At 44.9% G+C, this 17913-nt stretch overlaps 1 long non-coding RNA gene across 2 annotated transcripts in view; it reads right to left on the bottom strand.

The window, feature by feature from the left end:
* Window positions 1-17913, bottom strand: part of LOC138990256 (uncharacterized) — a 328388-nt gene that overhangs the window by 250740 nt on the left and 59735 nt on the right. Inside the window, exon 1 of one of the 2 annotated variants that reach the window (XR_011466374.1) lies at window positions 5617-5917. The exons of the other annotated variant lie outside the window; for it this stretch is intronic. This is a non-coding gene — a long non-coding RNA (uncharacterized lncRNA). Of the gene's footprint in view, window positions 1-5616; window positions 5918-17913 lie in introns of those variants that run through there. 2 annotated transcript variants of the gene reach the window in all.

The raw sequence follows: 17913 nt of genomic DNA, 5'->3' as shown, positions 1-17913 counted from the left end.
TTAATTTCATGGCTGCAGTCACCATCTGTAGTGATTTTGGAGCCCAGAAAAATAAAGTCTGCCACTGTTTCCACTGTTTCCCCATCTATTTCCCATGAAGTGGTGGGACCGGATGCCATGATCTTCGTTTTCTGAATGTTGAGCTTTAAGCCAACTTTTTCACTCTCCACTTTCACTTTTATCAAGATACTCTAATACAAAATGAAAAGTTTTCTTAAAAATCAAAGGAAAGAAATTATACCCAAGTGTTTAATCACCCTTAGCATCATGCTATTCTTAATGATGACCTAAATCGTCCTTGTCATGATTGTGCCTTATTTTCTATCATTCTCTACATGCTGTATAATATACTTGAAGATAGTCTTTGAGAAGCTTTTAGGTTTTTAATCCTTTTCTCATGAAGGATCACATTTATCAAAGAGTAGCTATATATCAAGCACTATGCTAAGCACTTTGTACATATGTTTTCATTTAATTCTTATCACTGTGAACATCTCCCACACTCTATAAACATTATTATGTCCATTTTATGAATGAGTACATCTTAAAGAGGTTGTGTAACTTGCCTAGGGTCATCCAGTAAGTAACTGATGGTATCAACATTTGGGCAGTCTGACACCAGACTAACTGATTAACTTTTAAGGTCTTAATGCTCTTTTTGGCCTTTCTCTCATTTTTCTTCAACCACCTTAATAACTATTCAACAATACAGATGAGAACAATCCTGATGCTAAGAATGGGAGAAAGATCTCAGTGTCCCAGTGGACCACCTTTACAGTTTGGAAGAGCTAAGGGATAGGGCATTAAAAAGAGCTTGACTGAATTTAACTAAACAATGGCTGGAATTCCTGGACAAAGACTGTGGCAGCTGGAACCCCAAGACAAAGCCCAACCTCAAGAACCACAGCTAGTAATTCATAACAACCTGACTTGGTAAGCACCTGCAATGGGCAAGGTGCTTCCTAGCACCAGGTGCCCTGGAACATGGCACTTGCAGATGAGGAAATAGGAATTCAGAGAGAGTCACTGACTCGCCCACTGTCACATGGCCACACACGGCAGATCTGGGGTCTGTTTTATTGGGGCCCCCATCTGAGCTCAAGCCTGTGCTCCCTGCCCTCACTCACCTTACTAGCTGAAGGGTTCTGGCCATGTTTTCTCCAGAACCCCAAACAAAGTGTGGTCAAGGCAACATTCCTGTCTACCCCAGGGGCTTGGTGGGATTGCAGGGGGCAGGTTTTTCCCAGGATACAGGAATTCATCCCTGTGACATCTATCCACACCTCAGCCTACACTCTGTCACTCATGCCATGATTACAACACCTCACATTCATTGAAATTTTGTAAGTCATGGAGGTTTGTTCATTACAAAGCTCAGGTGAGCTGTAAATTAGTGAAAGCCTCCTAATTGCTAATCTAGTAGACTTCTCACCTAACCTTGCTATCTCTAGGCAAAAATGAACTTTCTGTGGGAAAAAATAAATTAGTTGGAACTGTGTTGCCAGGGTGTGTTGGTAGAGACAAAGTCAGATCTAACTTCCCCTATAACAACCTGGAGGCTTTTTATTCTTTTTACATACACTGTAGCCTGCCAGGTTCCTCTGTCCATGGGCAACAATACTGGAGTGGGTTACCATTTCGTTCTCCAGGGGATCTTCCCCACCCAGGGATCGAACCCAAGTCTCCTGCATTGTGGGCAGATCCTTTACTGCTGAGCCACCAGGGAAGCCCCCATATGACTTCCATTAAATACTGAACACTGAAAAAGCAAGTATCCATGTGGCTGAAATGACCAGAATAACCCCTCCAATCTTCTTTGGTCCCATAAGAGATCATTCTAAAAGCCTCATGACCCAGGATGCCTGTCACCTGCCATGAGAAGACGAGGCACATGGCTAAACAACAAAGAAAAGATAGAAACATTCTCAAGGGCTTATAAACATGGAATCCAAGTTTTTCTTTCCTGGTGGTCTTTGAAATCCAGCCAGCTGCTCAAGCAGAAAAGAGTCACTGGCTTTCTCATTGGGGTCTCTCAGTCAGGCCATGTGTTGGGTGTTCTTTCTGCTGAAACTGAGGGGCAAGCCTGGCATCAGTGGCATAAAAGAGACTTTATTCATGGGAAGCATCCAAAATAGAAACGTTGCTGTAAAAGTAATTAGACTCGAGTTGAAAAGGATCAGTTCCTCATTAAGGGTTTCCCTCAAAGGCTTTTTACAAGCTTAAAGCTTGAGTCTAATCCCCAGTGTCAGCTGTGGAAGGGACGAAGACATGGATGCATATTCACATACAAAGACACGTGTGCTCTGACTTCACTGATAAAGCATAATAAGGATTTTGCTGTTCATAAATATATGCTCGCCCCCACCATCTGCCCCCCACCTACCCCTTAGAAATGTAGACCCTGGAGATCAAAGTCAACACTTTGCACTTATAAAAGCTGGAAGAAAGTTCTTTCATTATGATTAGAATTATAATTGGTTGCTTTCAGCAGCCTGAAATGTCAACGGAAACCGCTCCCTTTCGGCATTCCCTGTGATACTATCTCAGCCAATAGGGGATTGAATCTGGCTCTATTTTAGGTTTGAAGATGCAAAGATAGGTGAGACACAGTCCTGCCCTCTGGGAACTCACCAACTCAAGCAGGGCTTCTCAAGGTGTGTACCCACTGGCACCCACTTGGAACGCCTGGTTCCTAGGAGGTTGCTGCAAATATCAAGCAGCAGTTGAGTTTTCAGATATGCAGAACCACCATATTAGAACTTCATCGGAATCTCTGAGAGTGGGCTCAGCACTCGATACAAGTTCTTCTGCTGGTTCTATGACTACATACTTGAAAGTAACAGACACTCTAATTTCAAAGCATTTGTAAATACTTGGTGATTTTCTTTGTGATAAGCCTTCAAATTCTGGGCTTTGGATTGCAAACCCACCTCCTAAGAGAGCAGAGACAACCATCTCCACTCTTCGTCAGCTGCTACAGAACCAGACTTGGCCAGTGGAGCACAACAAACTGTCCTAGATCCGCCCTTTTCTCAGTAAGTCTCTGCACTTCCATATTTCACAAGGCCCACAACAGGCCTCGCAACCACTGTGTCCTCCAGTGGGAAATGTTCTGTTTAGGGTAAGAGTTAAAAGCATGAGATCTGGGTCTGAATCCTAGCACTTTAGCTTATTGGTTGTCAAACCAGAGGCAAATTATTGGTACTTTTGATTCCTCATCTGTAAAATGGAGATATTAATGCTAATAGTCCCTAGTTCGTAGGGTCGTTTAAACTGAATGAAACAATGCATACAGAAAGCACATATATACAGTATACAGTAAGCATTTAATAAATGTTGTTACTGTGGATAGGACTTCCCTGATAGTTCAGTTGGTAAAGAATCCAGCTGCAGTGCAGGAGACCCCAGTTCAATTCCTGGGTCAGAAGATCTGCTGGAGAAGGGATAGGCTACCCACTCCAGTATTCTTGGGCTTCCCCTGTGGCTCAGCTGGTAAAGAATCCACCTGCAATGCGGGAGATCTGAGTTCAATCCTTGGGTTGGGAAGATCCCCTGGAGAAGGGAAACGCTACCGACGCCAGTATTCTGGCCTGGAGAATTCCATGGACTGTATAGTCCATGGGGTCATAAGGAGTCAGACATGGCTGAGTGACTTTCACTTTCACTGTGGATACCAAAGTCCTTGGTGGAACTCTTTTGGGTTAATGGCTCAGAGCTAAAAAAAAAAAAAAAAAAACCTCACAGCATTCAAAACAGGCTAGTCTTTTTCCTGAAATAGATCTCAAAAACCATGAAGTGTAGGCATCTAAATGAGTGGAAACTGATATACTTCTGAACTGTGGCCTGGAGTCTATAAATGACGAGATAGTATATAATGTGTGCTTGGAGGAGGGAGAGTGAGCAGTGGTTGATATACAAAATGGACATTTTAAAAACTGAATTTATAAAACACATATGGATATATCACACTGAAAGCAAGCCAGATATATAAAAGTCCAGATTTATTATGCATGTCTTTATCAAAAAATAGACATTTAGCTCCCTAAAATACTTAAATGTCTGATTTTATTTAGAAGAAAAAAAAAAAAACTTTATCCAAATGCAAAATTTCAGGAGGGTATCTATTACATAGTTCAAATAAGATTACCAGATTTAGCACATTAAAATACAAGATAATCAGTTAAGTTTGAATTTCATGTCAACAATAAATAATTTTTAAGTATAAATATATCTCATGCATTATTTGACAACCCTAACTACAAAGCATGACTGTTATAATTTAGTATCCCTACTAAGTTTTATGTTAAGAAAGGAAAAACTGATCAGAAATAAACTTATCACTAGTCAGGTGAATTCATAAAATTGTGAGTATTATGGGAAATTAATGAAACCAGGGATCAAATTAAACCTGAGCTTTTCTCTGAATGTTGAGCTAGAATGTCCCTATCCACCTAGAGAAATCCCTGCATAATCTGTATGTTAAAAAATGCTCTGCTAGTACTAGAGGAATAAATGGAGGGAAAGTTAATTTAGGAGAAATTAGTTATTAAGATCAGGGGCCAAGGTTCATCTGTAATCTGGGCTCAAGGTTCAGACTCGCTCTTTCACAATGAAGAAACACGACTGACCCTGAACTTCTTGTTGCCTAGTTTAGAGTAACCAACCCTCAACACACATTTTCTTTCATCCTTTTTATTCCCTCTAGCTTGAGAACAGGTAAAACACTTTTTGTCTGATTTATAATACGCTTTGAAGTTAAAAACAATCACGGTTTTGGATCTGCCAAATAGTTTCCATGGTAAAAAGCTAAGTACTTCTTTTGAAATGTTTAAGTCTTTAATAAGCTTTGCATAGCAGAGGGATGGGAAGTGAAAAGTTAAGAATATTTCAGGACATGTCATTATGTTTTATATTTTTTGAAAACCCTTCCACCACTGATGTTCATGCTGGTGTTTTTCATTCCTCCCAAATTGGTAGGCCACAGTAGTTAAGAAATTATTCCACTGAAAGTACCCCAGGGACCAAAGGAAAATTAGAAAAAAGAAAATTAGATAGGGAGGGGGCAGGAAGAACTGCCACCTGGGATGAGAAAAGCCAGTTTACACCCCCAGCGCTGGTCACCCACAGGCTATATGGTACCAGGCAAATCAATTTCTCTCTCGGACTTCTGTGCCCTTATCTGTAAAATAAAGGCTTTCCACAGGCTATTTATGGTCAGAAATTATGCGATTCTCAGTCGAGTCATTTGAATTCAGATCGCTCATCTTCCACGGACTGTAAGACTTGGAGAGAATCCTCCCTTTCCCTGTCCCTGGGCGCCTGCTGTATGAATAACTCCCATTCTAAAGATGAACTCACACGCTCTTTAGAGACCACTCTGAAGAGGATTGTCACACAGCACAAGCGTCTACGGGGAACACATGAAGTCAGAAAACGGCTTCACATGACCATCACTGTCAAGGAAGGAAGAACAACGCTGGGGAAGAAGCATCTCAGAGAGCTGCTGTTAAAACTCAGGCTTGAGCCGCTGAAGGCTGAAAATCCTGAGTTGGCAAACAAGTGGAGGGAGGGTCAGGAAACCACGGCCTCCGAGGAAGCGTAGGGAAAGCAACTCACCAGGAAGACTCGGGAAGACATGATGGCCGCCTTCTCAACTCCTGGCCCTCAGGGCAGGTCTGCCACACCTACTCTTCATTCTTGGCTCAGAAATGAAGGCCAGCCACCTCCAAGACCACTGCTAGGGTCCCGGCTCCAGGCGAATAAATAGTGATGGCGGACACTCAGCTCTGCTCCACTCTGTAACCATCTGATGGACCACAGACATTTAAGGACAGAAAATCAAAGAGTTTTCCCCCCTCAAATTCCTAAGTAAAATCATCTTTAGAATTGCTAGCCCTCAACAACAATGAGGCTCTTGAGTTTTTTCTTCTAGAGCGGTTAAGTGTTGCCTGACTCACATTGTAATGGGTGACGAATCATCGAATGAGTCGGCAAATAAATCCTAGTCCTGAAATCACCTTATCACCTCCACATCCTTATACCCTCCCACATAGGAACACGGAAGACTGGTAAGAGGTTCCTTCCTTTAGGAAAAATTCACAGCAGTAGACTAGGCAAAAGTCAAACCAACCAGCAAAGATGAACAAGCCAGGGCTTTTGTGGATAACCCCTGAACTATAAATAATTTCTGCTCATAAGGAACATAAGGGCTTCCCAAGTGGTGCTAGTGGTAAAGAACCCACCTGCCAATGCACGAGACTGAAGAGATGCTAGTTTGATCCCTGGAGGAGGGAGGGCATGGCAACCCACTCCAGTATTCTTGCCTGGAGAATCCCATGGACAGAATAGCCTGGTGGGCACAACTGAAGCAACTTAGCATACACACACACAAGGAACAGAAACAAAAGGCAGACCAGTAACGTGGTCTCTTAGAAAGATACCCAGCCAATAAGACCAAGAGAAAAATTTCGATGCTCAAGAAAATAAACTAGCAACTGGACAGTGCTTGTCTGGGGCAACGACAGTGGGGCGTGCTGTGAACTCACGATTGTCTAAGTGGATAGTGATGCAACTCCTGGTTCTTTTCACATGCCGCATGAAAGAGATGTGCTGAATCTACACATGTGACTTTGTCCATCTCCTTATTTATTACTCATTACTGGCTTTTCAAAAGCAAAAGCCAGTATTTCTGAATTGTCAGGGTTCACCCCAGAGAAAGCTCAAGGAAAAGAAGGCCCCAGAGGCCCAGGGAAAATGGTAACTTCCAACTAAGGAAAAGGGTTTCTACTGGAACCCAGAATAGTGGTACATTTTTCTCCTCCCATTGAAAAAAAACATGTATCTATGTCTACATCTTCCCATCACTCAGCTCAGCAGAGCTCTTAAACCTATTTGGAGAAGTTTGTCCCAAGAGTTCTTCAAGATTTTATGCAGTCTATAAGCTTTGAAAGATTTGAGTATGTTTCAGGATTATTTTTAATGTCCAACCAGGATGCTAGTTTTGTTCCTTCTTAGAGTTTAGCTTGTCTTTTTGGTCATTATCATTTATACTCTTATTGTCATTTTTTGAGAAGAACATCTTCACAAAGGAAATCAAGAAACATCATAAAACTCCCTTGATCACTTAAAAAAGTGAACCAAACCCCTCTGATAGCTTGTTGTTGTCTCTAGGTAAGAAGATCTCTTGCGCACTAGAAATATTTTCATCTTTTTTGGTAAATAAAGGTAGTCAGAGCATCTTTGAGTTGGGGCGCCCATCCCCGGTCCTCATGCAGGATGCTGGGTCAAAAGCAGCAGAGTGCTAATGTAACAACCTTTGCTCCAGAAGTGGAAGGTGATGTGACTGACAGGGTAGGTGACCATGGGTTCCACAGTGACCTCAAAAGATGCTTGTGTGCCCGTAGACCTTTCTCAGTATGATGTCTGCACTGTGTAGAAACCATGTGCAAGGCCAACTGGGGCATGCTGTTCGCTCAGCCTTGTGAAGTTACCCCAAAGTCCACTTTCCACATCTCTCACTGTTGGTCCATTGGGTTAGAGCTGGAGATTCCCAGTCGTCTGGCAAATTTACAAATTCAGCAGCTTGTAAGCAAGTTTCTAGGATGCCAAGGCTTCATATAAGGCCATACTCGAGGCCACTCAGAGCAAGAACTGTGCATCTATTTCCTGCCATGCTGAGGGATGGTTACTGGAGTGCTGAAACAATATGGAAGGCTGCCGTGCCACCACCCTGCAAAGACTGATTCAGAACTACATCCTGATCATTCTGCACATGGATTAAAATACGCTGTGGCCTTGGGACCTCCCACCAGGCAGAAATCGCACTCTCCAGCCCCGACTCTGTCATGCATTTGATTTGTGGTCACGGATTGTTACTTGCTTGTTGTACCTCTAAATCTCTCAAGCTTCTCACTATCACAGAAATAAAATAGCAGTGGGCTCCCCAAGGAACAGGCCCTTTAAGTGTTTGGAATTTTGTTTTTGTGGTGTGTTGGTTTGTCTTGGGGCAAGGTTCCCAGGGCAAATAAGTGTGATGGGAAGATGGAAGGGCCATGGAAAAGAGAACTGGCTCTAGAAAGAGCTGGGAGTGGGCTAGATTCCCCACTCTGCAGGTTACTGGTGATGTCACCTTGAATTAGATGCTTCACCTTCATGGGCTTCAAGTCTTGCAAGGATAGAATAAGAGTACACACTTGGCAGTGATTTCCAACGTGTGCTCCCTGGAGCATCAACCTCACCTGGAACCTGTTGCACATGTACATCCTTGGCCCCTGCCCAGAATGACTGAGTCAGAAACCCTAGGGATGGGGTCCTGCAATCTGTTTTAACCAGCCGTCTTGGTGATTCTGGCTTCCTTGATGGCTCAGTGGTAAAGAATCCTCCTGCAGTACAGGAGACACAGGTTCGATCCCTGGGGTCGGGAAGGTCCCCTGGAGGAGGGCATGGCAACCCACTCCAGTATTCTTGCCTGGAGAACCCTATGGACAGAGGAGCCTGGCAGGCTACAGTTCATGGGGTCGCAAAGAGTCAGACGCTACTGAAGCGACTGAGCAGCATGCACTCACTGTAGTTTTCAAGGTACTGTACTGTAAGATTAAAAATGTTTTCTTTATTATTTGTATTTTTTATGTATGTATTATTTGTGTGAAAAGTATTATACACCTATTCCAGCATAGTACTATATAGCCGATTGTGTTAGTTGGGTACCTACGCTAACTTGGTCGGACTTTCAAACAAATTGGACTTATGAACCCACTCTCGGAAGGGAAGTTGTTCTCATGTAGGGGGCTTACTGTATGCCTACCTGCTTTTTTTTCCCTTGCATTGGAAATCTGAAAAGCCCTCAGGTGAGGCCTCCAATGTGCCATTTCTTTTGGTAATTTGGCTCTTTTGCTTTGGCTGCAAGCTGTGAAAGAATTTTCTTTTATCCCTTCATGAAAACAATATCCCTGTTGCTGCCATGGATGTCTGAGGTCTGGAAAAAATGTTCCATGACAAATCTGGGATGCCAGTCAGTCATTCCCTGGCCCATGAACTCTTCCCATCATTCATGTGAGAAGACAGGGGCTGGACTCTGGGTCATGGGCTATGAGCAGAGAGCTCTTTGACAAGTCATTTCTGAATGTGTGGACGGAGTCCGTCCTGAAAACAAACAAACAAAAAAATGATCAAGTCCTTCAGACAAGGGATCTTCAAGACTTTCTTTTAATGGAAAAAAAAAATTAGTCTGCTCTGGAAGTGGCAAAAGTGAAACATGTCATGTGGCAAATATGAAAAAGTCGAGTCCCGGGCAGGAAGGAAGACGTTGCTCATCAAGGGGCTCTTGGGCCACAGACGACAGATTATCAAATCCAGATGTGGCCTGGAACCTTCACCAAACAGTAAAAGCAACCAAACCATCCACTTCATGTAAACTGAATAAATAAACATCAATCAGCCATTCATTAAACAAATATTTACTGAGCACGCACTCCATCTAGGGCCTGGGCTGTGTCCCCGGGAGGCAGAGAAACTGGAGAGATGCAGTGAGGGCTGAGACAGGGAAAATGAAGATGAGGAAGATGAAGATGAAGCTGCTGAAGGAGGTAGGGACAGGGCTGCAGGACCTCCGGGGTGCTCGGGGCTGGGCGCATGTCCAGGATCCAGCAGCTCTGAGGTCTGTAAGCAATGAGCCACATCCACCCAGCATGGCACCGGGATCGATAAAAGACTATAGATTCAGAACCGGTTCTGAACCTCCATTCTTTCACTTTTTGGCTTAAGTCCTTGAGCAAGTTTCTCAACTGCTCTAGGCTTCAGTTTTCTTCCATAAAGCGAGGGTTCCATGACCTTCACAGCGTTACAATACAGAATGAATGAGATGAGTGTACGTAAAATGGTTAGCACAGGTTTGGGGATGTAGTAAACTCTTAATAAATATGTAATGCTGTTACTACTATTATTAAGAATGCAATATTATTATTAATGAATATTATTAGCTTCGTATGACCACAGCTTTTGCCCCTCCCCCTGCCCATCCAAGAGAATTGTGCTAGTTTTCCACTTTCTTTCTCCTTTTTGCAAGAAAAAGAGGCTCATTCTCTGAGGCTGAAGCTAAGTGAGTCATCCAATCTCTCCTGGATGATGGAGTTGGGCCAATGGGGGTGGAAGGAAGGCTTCTTGATCAATCATCTCCAGGGTATGCAAAAAGGATCCATCCTGAAAAAGCAGAGATTTGGCGTTCCTCACACAGCGGGGTTTCCGATATCTTTTTCTAATGGGGGAAAAAAATTAGCCTGCTTTGGCAGGGAGAGAGGAGAGCAGAGGAGAAGAAAGGTGGGAGAGAATCTGAGGAACCCGTGACAGGCTGGGGAGCAGCTGGGAGTGGGGGGATAGAGGGCAGGAAGGAGAAGGAATTCAATTAAGAGTTTCACGTGGACCCCTTTCCAGTTTTTTCCTAAAGGAACAAGAAAAAAATTCCCTTTTAATTAGTTTGGCTCTCGTCCAATGTTTCTTTAAAGTTGACTCGGTTTGGAGTCGGAGCCGTTCAGACTACTTCTGTAGGATTTCGAGGGGTTAGAGTATTAATGATGAAAATGGGTATATGAATACCTATCCCCCAGGGCTAGTCTTTGGATTAAATGTGGTGATGCATGGCGTAACCACCAGCTTTCACTAGATTATGCTGCAAACAACCCGAAATCTCAGCGGCTTACAACAACAAAGGTCGATTTCTTGTTCCTGTTACATGTTCTTTGTGGTTTGGCCGCGTGTCTTTATTCTGGGAACCAGACACGACCTGGACCCACCCCTTTCTGGGCCCGGCGGGGCTGGCTCAGAGGGAAGAGAAGCAGAACGCGATGACAATGGCTCAGGGAACTCCGATGCTGAAGTCTGTTGCTTCCAATCCCGCCTCATTGACTGACCCGGGCCTGCAAGTCATTCTCAGGGTGGGGAACATGACTGTCCCCTTGGGAGGAGCAGCGAGCACTCAGGAACAAGAACAGAATCCGTTCCAAAGATGAAGTGCTTGGGACATTGCCTTGCACTGGAAGAAGTCTCCAGAAATGATGAAAACCGTTCCTATCAACCTGTCAAAAGGGGAAAGCAGCCTCACAAGGGCGTCCGAGGGTTGGGAGAGGTAATACGCTCAGGGCCTGGCTGAGTGACAGACAAAGGGTGGCTTTTGGGGATTTTCTAAGGGACCAGACACCCTGGGGCCAGGAAAGGGAGCCCAGCAGCAGTTACAGAAGACAAGGGAACATGTGGTGACCCGAAGCCAGAGGGTCTCTGGAGCCCTGATGGGAAAGGATATCCCTGTCTCGGGGGTCAGAGACCGGAGCAGGACCCCGGAGAGCCAAGGGCTGTGAGGGAGCAGGAAATGCCAGTTACCCTCTCCCACCAGAGGCCAGAGGGGACAACGCTTAGCCCACACGCTGAGTGACAGAGAGCTCGCTGTGTGCCTGGCCTTTCATGGACCCTGGGGGACAGGCTGTGGGGAGCTGGCCTGGCACCCACGCCCTTCTCGAGGGCTCTGTGGCTCCCACTACTCGCCTGGCCCTTTCCCACACAGAGAGGGAAGCCGGGCCACCCACTATCCACCCAGCAGGGTAGGGCCTGGGGGAGGGCCAGGGGCCACGGGCCTGCAGTGAAAACATATTTAGAACACGTGTGTAGAGGGTTCCTCCCACCCTCTTCAGCTCTGCTCTGCGGTCCCTAAAACAAGGCTCTCCACTCTGTACCCCACCCTTCCCAGGCTACCCTTCCCACCTGCCCTCTCAGTCCATCAACCAGCGGCAACCGGAAGTCCTACTCATGCGGCAAGACTCACGTGGTGCCAGGGACAGAGCAGGGAACACGAGCCACCTCAGCCCTGGAGCTCATGCCTCAGGGCATCACCCAGTGCTTCTGCCCCAGTGAATGGTCCAGTGCCCGTGCCTCAGTGCTCCGGAGCCCAGAGGAAGAAGTAAAGCATTTCCTATGTTGACCAGCGCCAAGTGCTAAGGGGCACAAGGAACTGGTGTCATTTTAGAGGGTGACACAGAAGGCTTCCCTGGAACCATGGAGTAAAGACCTAAGGAGCTGAGAGAAAGATGTTCAGTCAGAGGAAACAACAAGCCAAAGACAGAGCCTGATGCTTTAGAAAAAAAGGGCCCCAGGGCCAGTGTGGCTGGAGGGGCTGCAGTAGAGTTCCCAGCCGGCTCCCTTCTTCCTGGGTCTCTGAGCCTTCCCCTCAGGCTACCTACAGGTTAGGGAAGCAGCCAGCCGACTCTCTGTGATTCTGTTTCAGCCACACTGTGTCTGTCGGCACCAACTTTTTGTTGGTGTTTGCTCATTTTATGTCTCTGGGTCACATTTTGGTACTTCTTGCGATATTTCAAACGTTTTCAATCTTATTGTATTTATTACAATGATCTGCAATCGGTAATCTTTGATGTTACTATTGCGAAAAGAGTACAACTCCCAAAAGGCTCAGATGATGGTCAGCATTTTTTAGCAATGAAGCACACTTTTAATTAAGGTAGGCACATTGTGGAGACATAATGCTATTGCACACTTAATAGACTACAGTATAGTGTGATGATAACTTTTATACACACCGGGAAATCAAAAAGCTGTGTGACTAGCTTTATCTCTATTGTGATATAATTATTAGCTTTATTGTGGTGGTTTGGAACCCAACCCAAAGTATCTCTGAGGTTTGTCTACCGATGGAACAAAACATAAAAGTTCCTCAACACTCACTCCTCACCCCCTCTTAACTGTCAACTTAGAATCCCTCCCTCCGTTCCCTTTTACACAGACAGGTATGTATACATTTTTTTCCCAAAAGTATTATCATGCTAGACTTGCATTCAAATTGTTATGCAGCTTGTTTATTCCTCTCCAAACATATTATGGAGATTTTTCTATGATGGTATGTCTACTTCTTTTTTTAATCCTTCAGAACAGATATACCCTAACTTGGTTTAACAAATCCCCTATTGATAGATGTGCAAGAACAATCAACATCTTTGTCCAGACATCTTCTTACAAACAGATGAATATTTCTTAGATGAGATTCCAGGAAGTGAATTTGCTGGGTCAAATGGGGTGTGAATTTTTTGTTTTGCTGAACACTGCCTAATTGTCGTCTAATTTACACTCCCACCAGCCTTGGGGGGAGGTTTGTTTTGTTTTATTTATTTGTTTTTGTTTTCAAAAACTGTAGGAGGGGTTTTCTCAGACAGTTGGTCTAGGCAGAGGAAAGAGTCATGTTTTTCCCTGACAAACGGAAACAGCTACAAAAGCTGTTCCTTTTTTTTTCTTCCTGGAGATCCAACATCCCAGCTGCATAAGCCCTCCTCCTCTTATCTTTCATCCCTTTCCTACCCACATCTCACATATTCATATACACACACAGACAAACACACAAAGCGACAGTAATGATAGTGGAGAAGAATTATCTGCCTCTAAAATGTTGCTGACTTGATTTGGGACATGATTCACGCTAAGGTATAAAAAGAGTGAGCCTTCTCCACTGTGCCCATCAGAGACTTTGTTGTTCTGAGTAGGGTTTCCTAATCAACTCTCGTGCTTCCTTAGAAAGAGAACTTTATACTGTTGGAAGGATGACATCTTGACAACTGAAGAACTACATTTCCCAGCCTGCACTGCAGGAAGAGGTGGCCACTGAGCTGTAAGTGGAAGTTGATGCCCAGGGCTTGTGAGAAACACTGTGTAAAGGAAGCCAGCTTACCTGGGAAGTGAGCCGTTTTGCTTGCCTCTCCCCTCCTAGAATTGGGGGTCCTTTTGAACATGTTCAACCATTCCAATGGACGTCAACCTTAGCCCGAGCAGAGTCCTACAGGATACTCCTGCAACTTGTATTAACTCTTTAGTTGCTGGATTTGGGGGACAGTCCAGAGATACCAAGAGGCAGTAGGTATTTGCCCATTCATTCAGAAATACGTGGATATTTTAACAACGAGTTGGTCACCCCTATAACTTCTTAGTAAATATTAGCCCTGCCTAAAATAAAGATGTAATGGTTGGAGCTCCAATTGCCATTCAGGACCATGATGTAATCTTCAAGATGGCAGCCAGACACTAATTAATGGACAAGGGAGAATCTAGGCATCTGATGGAGATGGAGCCACCTAATCTGCCATCTGGACTTCTTTTACAGAAAGTCACTAAACTTAAGCCCCATGGCATTCCTTCTCCCATGTTTTGGCCCATTAAGAGCAAAAAAAATTCAAGTCCACACTTTCTATGGTCAAAGGAGCAGCCTCACTCTATAAACTTATAACTGCCTGGAGGGATCTCTTAAAGAACCCCACACTCTGAGGCCTTCTATAAACAAGTTCCCATTTGCCATTTCCATTGTTATACATAACATTAGACTTTTGCACAATTCCCCAGGTACAGCCTGACACTTTATCCTCTGGACACTGTGTCGATTCATCCTGAATAAACCTGAATCAATTTGGGACATAGCCACATGAAGCCATAAGCTCCAGGATCCCACCCTGATTTCCATCAGCCAGCTAAGCCCCCCAATCACATTCCTTCCCAGACACGATTCAGAAAATCAAAGGAGTCCAAGCTGAGGTTTGCATCTGTTACAAAGCAGAAGATTTCTACAGAGATGTTGTCTTGTTTATAAAAGAGGAAACAAATTCTCCTACAATAGAGAATTAAATAAATTGTGGTAAATCCATTCAATGGATGACTAAAAAGCTATTTAAAGACCATGATATACAAACTTGTCAGCAATGTTCAATATATATCAACTGAAAAGTATGTACTGAATGTCTCCTTTTGTAAAAATAATTATATAACAACCTTATATACTTATATATGGTATGTATTTATTTATATGTATTTGTACATATATGTATTATGTAAACACAAAAGGATAACACTAGCAAACTAAATGCCAACTCTTTAAAATTATTATCTCTGACTTCATGAGTGATTTTAAATTCTCTCCTCTAGACTTTGAGTATATATACATTTCACATTTTTTACAATATGTATTTTTATAATCAGAAAAAAACAATCCAAATATCTACTTATTGTTATCATTATCTATATTGGTCCCTATATATACATGGACTCATATATATATATATATATATATATATATATATATGGAGTTGACTCATTGGAAAAGACTCTGATGCTGGGAGGGATTGGGGGCAGGAGGAGAAGGGGATGACAGAGGATGAGATGGCTGGATGGCATCACTGACTCGATGGACGTGAGTCTCAGTGAACTCCGGGAGTTGGTGATGGACAGGGAGGCCTGGTGTGCTGCGATTCATGGAGTCACAAAGAGTTGGACACGACTGAGCGACTGATCTGATCTGATATATATGTGTGTGTGTGTGTGTGTGTTTTAAATAAATTGGGAATAGATAAAGGATGAGGTAATAAGAAAAGTCCAGCCTGAAGCATCAAGTTCATGAGCAAGTCTTAAAAGCATTGCTCAAAACCAAGGCTGTCTTCATTTTGGAAACCAAACCTGTCTTCATTTTGGAAACCAAACCTGTCGAGCGTCTCCGGTGTCTCCTAAGTTGTGTCATAGGCGCCAGTGCTGTGCCCCATGTGACAAGCGCTCCAGTTCTTTACAGAACAAAGGCTAGAAAAGGCCACTTGACAGCCATCCCCATCTTGATGGTCGGTGGCCAAGGCTGGAGTGGCTCCTGCCTCTCCCCCTCTCCCCTGGCTGGTCAGCTCACGCTTCCCTCCCACTGACTTGGCACCTCTATCCACCTCTGCCCCGGATCCTCCACTCCTTCCCCAGGGACAGTGTGTTCTGCCAGCTCTTGCCCCATCAAGTGAGGAAAGGGAACTTTCCCTGTTTCTGCCCCATCTTTGCCCAGGGAACCAACAATCCCCTTGAGCCTAAACAAAGGCTGCGTTGGCCCAGCCCTGCACCAGCTCAGTGTGGAGACGGGAGTGGGGCTCCATGGTCTCAGCACCAGCTCCCAGGGCCAGCCCCGTGCCCACTGTCACACTTGGCTCTGGGGCAGGATGAAGGCAGGTGGCACCCAGCAGTATACATCAGAGAAGCCAAGGACGATTTGGATCCGGCCATCGATTCTGAAGTCTTAGCTGGGCAGCCTGTGTTCGGGTGGCCAGAGCTGGGAAGGGGTTTGAGCTGACCTCCCCACCTGTCAGTCAGCCATGCTCACTGCCTGTCATTCTCTCATTTCATTAGGACTCAGAGAAACTGAAGCTGCTCCTTGGCAGGGAAACCCGCTGCTCCACTATTGCTCTGGGCTGAATTGTTGTTCTTTAGTCGCACATCCAACTCTGTGCAACCCCACAGACTGTAGCCCTCCAGGTTCCTCTGTCCATGGGATTTCCCAGGCAAGAATACTGGAGTGGGTTCCCATGTCCTCCTCCAGGGGATCTTCCCAACCCAGGGATCGAATCCACATCTCCTGCATTGGCTGGTGGGTTCTTTACCATCAGAACCACCAGGGACAGCTCTGGGCTGAATCGTATCCCCCCAAAATTCACCTATTGAATTCCTAATCCCCAGGACCTCACAATGTGCCTATATTGACGGGTAGGGCCTTTAAGGAAGTAATTGGTGGGGGGGTGGGGGGGTGGTTAAAGATATAACTACATTATAGAAAGTTGGGTGAACAGAAGAGAAACTGTACCCAAAATACTAACATCAGAGCACAGTAAGATGTCATTTTCTTTTTAAAGCCTAAAAAGTAGAAATTAAGGTAAAATGAGGTTGTAAGGGCAAGTCTTAATCCAATAATACTGATGTCCTTTTAAAAAGAGAAAAATTGAACATAAATACAAAGAGAGGGAAGGCCGTTTAAAAATGCAGGGAGAAGACAGCTGTCTGCACATCAAGGAGAAAGGTCTCAGGAGAAACCACCCCGTCAACAGCTTGCTCTTGGAATCCTAGCCTCCAGAATTAGGAGAAACCACGGTTCTGCTGGCTAAGCCTCCCAGTCTGCAGTGCTTGATTATCTTGGCCAAGGCAAATCAACATGTGGGGTAACAGTTCCTCAGTCGTGTCCGACCCTTTGCAACTGCATGGACTGTACAGTCAATGGAATTCTCCAGGCCAGAATACTGGAGTGGGTAGCCTTTCCCTCCTCCAGGGGATCTTCCCAACCCAGGGATTGAACCCAGGTTTCCCACATTGCAGGCGTTCTTTACCACCTGAGCCACCAGGGAAACCCCATCAATCCTATAGCCTGGGTCTAATAAATTCAAAACATTAAGGCTTCTCCTTTAGCTTCAGATAAATAAGCCCTCTGCATCTTCCTGCCTTTTCCCCAAGCCCCCAGAATAATATCTTTCTTTGAATAAAACCAGAAAAAAAAATGGCCTAATTGTGGCATCATTAAGTAAACTGAGTTACTCACTCAGAGAGGGACACAGACATCCCTCACCCATATGCCCACCTGCCCTCTCTCGTCCTCCCCTAGCCAGCAGCAACCTCCCCTGGGGGCCTCCCTACAGGATCACACACAAGAGAAATCCCCAAAGTTGTTCTTCCAGAAAGGGCTTCTCCAAACCCCTAAATAGCCTATGCTCAAGGTCATCAGGAGCCGGCAGGGGCTCCGGGCAGAGCGGACAGTCCCAGTGTGGGGAGAGCCCTTGGGACTGAATATTCATAAGAAAACTGAGTCTACAGCATGAGGCTTCTGTTGGGCCAGGCAGTTCTGACCAAACCAGTTCACAAGCCTCCCTCTCGGGGTCAGCTGTCTCCCACAGCCTGGGCACTGATCACAGCCTGAAAAGGACCACTTCTGTGGACAGGCCAAAAGTGCCCCTGGAACGTGTCAGATTCCCATTAAATGCTGGAACGGAGAGACTCGGAACGTAACATCCAATTCATTCCTCCCAAGAGGAAACTCAAAGGCACCCCCCACTCACAGAGGGCTACGGGGTCCCCTCTGTAACTGGCAGCAGA

This window comes from Bos mutus, chromosome 12, assembly GCF_027580195.1.
Source record: "Bos mutus isolate GX-2022 chromosome 12, NWIPB_WYAK_1.1, whole genome shotgun sequence".
Lineage (NCBI taxonomy): Eukaryota > Metazoa > Chordata > Mammalia > Artiodactyla > Bovidae > Bos > Bos mutus.
This window is presented reverse-complemented; position numbering and strand designations above follow the sequence as displayed.